This window comes from Pongo abelii, chromosome 3, assembly GCF_028885655.2.
Source record: "Pongo abelii isolate AG06213 chromosome 3, NHGRI_mPonAbe1-v2.0_pri, whole genome shotgun sequence".
Lineage (NCBI taxonomy): Eukaryota > Metazoa > Chordata > Mammalia > Primates > Hominidae > Pongo > Pongo abelii.
The window spans coordinates 29,198,870-29,207,967 of record NC_071988.2 but is presented as its reverse complement, the minus strand read 5'-3'; the positions used below and the strand labels follow the sequence as shown (position 1 = coordinate 29,207,967).

The following is a 9,098-nucleotide window of genomic DNA, read 5'->3' as shown; positions in this document are numbered from 1 at the left end:
TGGGAAACATCACACACCGGGGCCTGTTGTGGGGTTGGGGGAAGGGAAGGGATAGAATTAGGAGATATACCTAATGTAAATGAACAGTTAACGGGTGCAGCACACCAACATGGCACATGTATACATATGTAACAAACCTGCACGTTGTGCACATGTACCCTAGAACTTAAAGTATAATAGTAATTATAAAAAGAAATGATCCATAGCAAAGCCACCTAGTGGGAGCTCTGGAAAACAGTCAGAGATACACAGCAACCAAGGGAATGGCCAATCAAGAGACAGCCACACTCAAAATAGAAGGGAAATTTATGGTATTTTCACTTACTTTTGCCCTACCCCTTCCTCTATACAGCATGATCTTTGTCTGGAAGACACAGAAGCCCAGTTCCCAGTTCCCATCCTTGAACTGGAGGCAGCACAGGGGACATTATTGGCAAAGTTCTCATCTGTCTTGGATGCTTAAAGGACTGGTCTATGTTTTGCCTCTCTCAGAGGTCAGGTAGCACAAAGTGGTTGAATGCAATGGGATTTGTTCATAAAAGCTATAGGGAAAAGAAGATCCACAGACACGTAGGAAAAGGTATCATTGGTGGAGATATACATTAGACCATGTGAAGCCACAAGGAGTGGCACACATGAAGCTCTTTGGGAGTTCCAAGATAATTAAAAGCAACCATATATACAAGGTATTAGAAAAGCCACATGTACGTCTAGACAGGAAAAATGTTCAGAAAAGAACTGAGAAAACCTTAAGCTTTTCTCATGAGCTGCTCCAAAGTTTCAGAACATGTCCTATTACTTAGTAAAGAAGTTCCCTAGCATGGGACACGTCTGCAAAGACTGAGAAAAATGGCATTTTTTTTCCTTTTTTTAAAAAAATGTTCAACCTTTCAGTGCTTCTAGGTTTCTATATCTGCCTTGAAATAGTATATATATGGTTTATTCATTAACTCTGATGATCCTTTTTACCTTTAACGTATATGTATATTATCATTTATTTTGATAACTGATAAATTTTGACCATCTTATTTCTGTTCTAAGTAGTTTTGTGATTGTTTTGCTTCATTTCATGATGATGATGACGATTTAGTTTTTTCCCCTTTACTTTAGTGTCCGCTTTTGTGTTGTTTAGATTTTTCCTCTTTTTGTTTGATTTACCTTTATTAACTATGTTTTATAGGTGGGAAAGCCTCAAGATGACTGACTAGCTGTATCTGATACTCGCTTCTTCTACAAAGAACCAAAATAATGAGTAGATAATTGTACTTTGAATAGATCATTTATCATAGAACATTAGAATGTAACATAGAAGTGACAGGAAACACCAAAAGCAGAGAAGGAGAGGAAAGCAAGGCATCCTGCAAGGCTGGGATTGGCTGAAAACCTGGAGAGTTTAGGTTCTCCAGGTTCGGAGGTTCTCTGCATTAGAGAATGCAGAAAAATGGTAAGGGAAAGGCCCCAGTGGTCCAAATTCTCACTGTGGACTCATGCGATTCTAGTAATGAGAGAGGCCCTGGACCCTCAAGAGACCTGAGATTAACATAGGGAGTTGCCTGGAGACCATAAATGACATTGCCCCAGAGAGAGTTCACAACAGGTCCAACAAACCCCTGAGTTTTAAGAAGCTACAGCATGTGCTGGGCATGGTGGCTCACGCCTGTAATCCCAGAACTTTCGGAGGCCGAGGCAGGCAGATCACAAGGTCAGGAGTTCGAGACCTGGCCAGCATAGTGAAACCCCGTCTCTACTAAAAAAAATTCAAAAAGTTAGCTGGGCATGGTGTTGTGTGCCTGTAATCCCAGCTACTTGGGAGGCTGAGGCAGGAAAATTGCTTGAACCTGGGAGGCAGAGGTTGTAATGAGTCAAGATCTTGCCACTGTACTCCAGCCTGGGTGACAGAGCAAGACTCTGTCTCAAAAAAAAAAAAAAAAAAAAAAAAAAAATAGAAGCTACAGCATGCTGCCATCTTGAGAGCTCAGCCATCATCAGACTACATCCTACCTTGGGGCCAAACTGTCCCTGTACTTCCACATTTCTGGAGCCTCACTGACATTCCCTGCCCACAGCTGCAACAGCAAGGGGTGAGGTGGGAACTACTGGTAGCGACCCTGGCTCTCCTAACAGAGAGGCAGCCAAAGATTTTCACATGCCTTAGAGGAAATTCTACTGCCTACAGCTGCTGCCACTACTGTGGGCACTGAGAGCTCAAGTATAAGCGAAGAATGTGCCCTCCCTCCACACCAAGCCACTGCCTATAGCTTAAAGCAACCCTGCATTCCTCAGTGGCAGAGCTTCAGTGTTGCTACTGCTCATTCTGCCAAAGGGCCTGGATATTTCTCTGCCCCTGCCTACTACAGCCAGCTCCTGCATACACCACTAGGAAGTGGGGAGGGAGGCGTTAGGAGAGATCCACTCAATCTAGCTGTCTAGCTCCCTCCATCACAATACATGAGCAAGACATCTGGGGGCCTAGAGACCACCAGCCTAGTCCACTCTTGGCACCTGAATACTCCTTCCAGTGACTGGAGTTGGGTTTACCCAAATAGTTGCTACCACCATATTTGGTACTTACCTGCATGGACTACCAGTAGGTCTAAGGACTGGCCTTCCTAGCCTGTCACAACCATCACCAACACCAGCATGGACAATTTGGGTCCCAGAGGGTTGTCCTAACACTGCTACTGTCATTGCCCATACCACACCTGCTTCCCAGGGATCCAAGAAATCTTTCGGGTGCTTGGCCCACCACTGGTATTCCTGGCAATTGAGCAAGCCACTTTGTTGCCCTAGAATTGGCCTATCTGGACCTGCTAACACAAGTGCTGGCATACACCACCCTGACACCCAAAGACAGGCATGCACATGGCTGCCACCACTGGGGTCCCAAAACTGGCCCACCTGGCATCCTAGTTCCCAGCAACTTCACCACAGCCTCTACTAACAAACAACCAACCCTAAGCCACCAAGTAACTCACAGACATCATACGATGCTGTTTACAGCCAAAGAAATCATACAGAGACTGCACTACAAAGTACACCCAGAATCAAAGCCAACATGCTGTACCCAACAAACACGATAGACTCATCTTCAGGAAAAAGTCCTCCCATACAAAAGCAAATTCAGAAAAAAATATTGAAACAAAAGACTCATAAACCAGATGCAGAGATATCAATGTGAGTATACAGGAAACACGAAAAAACAAGGAGGTATGTCATTTCTAGAGGAACACAATAATTCTCCACCAACAGATCCCAATCAAAAAGAAATTTATAAAATTCTGGAAAAAGAATCAGAAATATTGGTGTTAAAGAAGCAGAGTGAGATAAAAAAGAAAGCTGAAAAACAATACAAATAGACTAAAAAGAAATCAGGATATGAATAAGAGATTTACCAAAGAGATAGATATCTTTTAAAAATATGGAATTGGAGAATTCATTAAACAAAACACAAAATGCATTCAAAAGCATCAACAATAGACTAAGCAGAAAAAAAGAATCATAGAGAATGTGAAAACAGTTCTTTTGAAACAACCCAGTCAGGTGAAAGTAAAGACAAAAGAATAAAAGAGAATGAGCAAAGAGTATTTACGTGTAGGACACCATAAAGCAGCAAAATATTCAAATATTCAGAGTCCCAGAAGGTGAAGAGTAAACAAAAGGGTTAGAAAACCAATTTAATGAAATAAGAGATCAAAACTTCCCAAGTCTAGCAAGATAATCAGATATTCAGATATAGGAGGCTAAATGATAGCCAAATAGATAAAATTCATAAAAGTCTTCTCCATTGCACATTATAGTCAAACTGCCAAATATGAAAGACAAAGAGAACATTCTACAAACAGCAGGAGAAAGCATCTAGTCACTTATGAAGAAACCCTCCATCAGACTAACAGCAGATTTCTCAGCAGAAATTTTACAGGCTGGGAGAGAATGAGATGATATAAGAGATGTAAGAAACAAAACAAAACTGTCAGCCAAGGATATTATACCTAGCAAAGTTATCCTTCATAAATGAAGGAGAAATAAAGTCTTTCCTGGAAAAGCAAAAGTGCCGAGAATTCATCACCATTACACCAGCACTACAATAAGTGCTTAAGGGAGTCCTATACCTGGAAGCAAAAGATTAACACCTATCATCATGAAAACACACACAAATGTAAAATCAACTGGTAGAGAAAACAGACAAATAAAAGACTCAAATATTGCCACTACAGAAAACCACTAAATCACAATTATAAACAATAAGAGAGAAAGAGAAGAAAAAATATATACAAAACAACCAGAAATTAATTAACACAATGACAGAAATACGCTATCCTGGCACCCAATGCCAATCACGTATTAACAACAATCTTGAATATAAATGAATGAAACTTCTGATTAACAGATACAGACTGGCTGAATGGATAAAAAGTGACTGTATTTTTCCGTTTTCACCCTGCTGTATAGAACTTCCCAGAGACTGGGTAATTTACAAAGGAAAGAATTCTGCATGGCTGGAAAAGCCTCAGGAAACTTACAATCATAGTGGAAGGGGAAGCAGGCACCTTCTTCATAAGGCAGCAGGAGAGAGAGAGCATGTGAAGGAGGAAATGCCCAACACTTATAAAACCATCAGATCTTGTGAGAACTCACTCACTATCATGAGAACAGTATGCAGAAAACTGCCTCCATCATTCAATCTCCTCCCACCAGGCTCCTCCCTTGACATGTGGGGATTAAAATTCAAGATGAAATTTGGGTGGGGACACAGAGCCATACCATATCAACGACAGGATTATATGCTGCCTACAAGAAACTCATATCACTTTTAAAGATACACATAGACTGAAAATAAAGGGATATTTTAAAAATTCCGTGTTAATGGAAACTCAAAGTGAGCCGGAGTAGTTATATCAAATAAAACAGACTTGACATCAAAAACAGTAAAATGAGACAAAGAAGATGATATTACGTGATGATAAAAGGATCAGTTCAGCAAGAGAATATGACCATTCTGAGAATCTATGCACGCAGCAAAGGAACACCCAGATAAATAAAGGAAATATTATTAGATCTAAAGAGAGACATAGGCTCCAATACAATAATAGTTGGGGACTTCAGCACTCCATTTTCAGCATGAGACAGACCATCTAGAGAGAAAATTAACAAAGAAATGTTAGAATTAAACTACACACTAAACCAAATGGACCTAACAGACTTTTACAGAACATTTTATTCAATAGCTACAGAATACACATTCTCATAATCATCACATGGAACACTCTCCAAGATAGATAATATGTTAGGACACAAAGTAGTTCTTAAAATATTTTTAAAAATTGAAATCATATCAAGTGTCTTCTCGAACTACAATGGAATAAAACTATAAATCAATAAAAAGAACTGGGAAGTTGTGCAAATGCATGAAAATTAGACAACATGCTCCTGAATGGCAATTTGGTCAAGGAAGAAATTAAGAAGAATATGAAAAAGAAACTTGGAAACAAATGAAAATCAAAACACAACATACAAAACCTATAAAATACAGCAAAAACAAAATGATGGTATAGTATTTTTTTCATGTGCTATTGTATTCTGTTTGCTAGTATTTTGTTGAACATTTTTGCACCTAAGTTTGTCAGGATATTTTCTTGTCTGTAGGTTTTTTTTTTCATTATTTTTATTGTGTCCTTGTCTGGTTTTAGTATTGGGGCAATGTTTGCTTCACAGAGCGAAATACTAGCAAACAGAATACAACAGCACATGAAAAAAATACTATACCATCATAATGTGGGATTTATCCCAGGAAGGCAAAGATGATTCTACTTACCTTAATCAATAAATGTGATATGTCACATCAACAGAATGAAGAACAAAAGACATATAATAATCTCAATAGATGCAGAGAAAGCACTTGATAAAATTCAACATACTTTTATGATAAAACCCCTCAACAAACTAGGTATTAAAGATACATACCTCAATCCAATAAAGACCATGTATGACAAAACCACAGCTGACATCAAACTGAATGGGGAAAAGCTGAAAGCCTTTTTTCTAAGAGATGAAATAAGACAAGAATGCCTGCTTTCATCACTCCTATTCAACATAGTACTGGAGGTCCTAGCCAGAGCAGAGCAACCAGGCAGAAGGAAAAAATATACATATATACATATATACATATTTATATATATATATACACACACACACACACAGACACACACATACACACACACATATATATATACACATACATATATATATATGGCATCCAAATTGGAAAAGACGAAGTCAAATTGTCCCTCTTTGCTGATGATATGCTCTTCCATCTAGAAAAACCTAAAGACTCCACCAAAAAACTATTAGATCTGATTAATAAATTTATTGAAATTACAGGATACAAAATCAACATACAAAAATTAGTAGCATTTCTATGAACCCATAATAAACTGGCTGAGAAATAAATAAAAAAACGCAAGAGTAGAGAATGGGCGATTAGATAGGGCATGTGGAGAAGGAGGCCACGCCCTGCACCTGGGCTTCTGCACTGACTGAGGAAGCTAACAGGCTTGTGCTGGGAGAATGACTATAGCCCAACCCTCACATTCCTCTACCTGACCTAACAGAGACCCCCATATCCACCAGAAAACAAACGCTGTTGGGTTCAAAGGAAGACCTAGCACCGTTTGGTATCCTGGAAAAACTGATCCCACAGTACCTCCTGTCAGAGGAGAATGTAGCTGAGGTGTGTTCATCTTGATGAATCTATGAACTCAGAAAGGTGGATCCAAGATCCATCTTCAGACTTGAGGCGACTCTTGGCCTCTTTCTGCTGCCTGCTGGTGCTGGCCAGTGCAGGAAGCAGAACTTATTTGCATCCCCTGTCCAAATAACTAGTCAACTATATCAACAAACCAAACACCACGCAGCAGGCCGGGCACAACTTCCACAAAATGGAATAAGCTACCTGAGGAGGCCATGTGGTACCTTCCCGGGCAGATCCAAGCTACCCCAGAGAGTTAAGTTTGCTAGGACATAAATCTGCCTGAAAGCTTTGATCCATAGGAACAGTGGCCAGACTGACCTCAGAGAGATCAGGGACCAGGGCTCCTATGGTTTTTGCTGGGCTTTGGGGGCTTTGGAAGCCATCTCTGACTGGATCTGCATCCACCCCAATGTAGGGGGAGCTCAGGGAGGGAATCATGTGGAGGTGTCTGCGGAGGACAAGCTCACCTGTTTGTGTGGGGATGGCTGCAATGGTGGTTAGCCCAATGAAGGTTGGAACTTCTGGACAGGAAAAGGCCTGGTTTCTGGTGGCCTCTATGACTCTCATGTAGGTTGCAGACTTTTCCCATCCCTCCTTCCCTGTAAGCACCACATCCATGGCTCCATACGTGTGAACGGGAGACTCCCCCAAGTGTAGCATGACCTGCGAGCCTGGCCAGACCTACAAATAGGACAAGCACTATGGATGCAGTTCTTACAGTATCTCCGATAGCACAAAGGACATCATGACCAACATCTACAAAAATGACTAAGTGGAGGAAGCCTTCTCTGTGTATTTGGACTTCCTGATGTACAAGTTCAAAGAATATCAAGGCGTCACTGGAGAGATGATGGAGGCCATGCCATCTGCATCCTGGGCTGCAAAGTGGAGAACAGCACGTCCTACTGGCTGGTTGCAAATCCTGGAATAGGGACTGGGGTGATAATGGCTTCCTTAGTTTTAAACTTTTATTTTAAGTTCAAGGGTATATGTGCAGGTTTGTTACATAGGTACACTTGTGTCATGGGGATTTGTTGTGCCGATTATTGCATCACTCAGATATTAAGCCTAGTACCCATTAGTTATTTTTCCTGATTTCCTCCCTCCTCCCACTCTCCTCCCTGCAACAGGCCCCAGTATGTGTCCATGTGTTCTCATCATTTAACTTCCACTTACACGTCTATCAATGATAGACTGGATAAAGAAAATGTGGTACATATACACATGTATGGAATACCATACAGCCATAAAAGTGAACAAGATAACATTCTTTGCAGGGACATGGATGGAGCTGAAGGCCATTATCTGTGACCATAACTTCTTTAAAATTCTCAGAGGACAAGATCACTATGGAATTGAATCTGAAGTGGTGGCTGAAATTCCACACACTGAGCAGTACTGGGAAAAGATCTAATCTGCTGTAGGCCTGGCTGGCCATTCCTGGGGGAGTTTTTCCTTGAATATAGTCAGGGATGGGGATGACATGGAGGTAGAAGTGTGTTTTATTTTTTGAGTTCACATAAGATACAAGTTTTAGACATGGCCTGAACTGGATTGGGTCTAACCTATTCATGACCCATCAGAGCTATCTTCCAATAACACACACCAAATCCCAGATACCTCCCAGCCCATTCAGTGGACTGACAGCCATAGTGCAGACAGTTAGACCACATAAGCCACTGCTGCAAGCACCATGTGTTTTTTCCCCAAAGACTAGTACTGTATGTAGTGCCTGCTGCCCTGGCTCTGGCTGCATTCCCCAACTCCGCCTCCACCTCCCCTACCTATTCATCTTTAGAGAGCAAGACAGAGACCCAGTAATGGAAAGTGGAGTTGGTAACGAGATGACAAATTCCCCTCTGTGAGTAGTACCTCTAAGCAAGTAGCTTTCCACATTTGTGACAAGTTCAGAGGAGACATGATGGTATGGTAGCCCTTTGGAGAAAGTCACATTCTCCTAGGGCCTCTGCAACTATCAAGCTTTGCAATGTCAGAAACTATCTCTGGTCTTGTCCCTGGCATGATTCTTTTTTAATAGGAGTTTTATTTTTGTGCACCTCAGCCAATCATGTGAATGAACAAGTTTAATAGTTGAAGAAACTGTACTAGTTTTGCAGATTGCCTCCTAATGTTGTGGCTTAAAGCAAAACTGAGTGGTTATAATTTGCTTCTGACCTGCTGACCGGCTGACCACAATGAAACTAACTAGTTTCAGAGAAATCAGCTTTTACTTTTTTTTTTTTAATTACTGCTTAACTCTGTCAAGTTAATAATACATGTCTGTGGCAATAAAATCTTTCTCCTTCAGAAAAAAATAAAGAATGCAATCTCATTTTCAGTAGCTAAAAAA

General features: G+C 40.7%; 1 pseudogene; it reads left to right on the top strand.

The window, feature by feature from the left end:
- Positions 1 to 6,749: 6,749 nt before the first annotated feature.
- On the top strand, positions 6,750 to 8,162 carry LOC100448755 (cathepsin B-like; annotated as a pseudogene).
- The last annotated feature ends 936 nt before the right edge of the window (positions 8,163 to 9,098 follow it).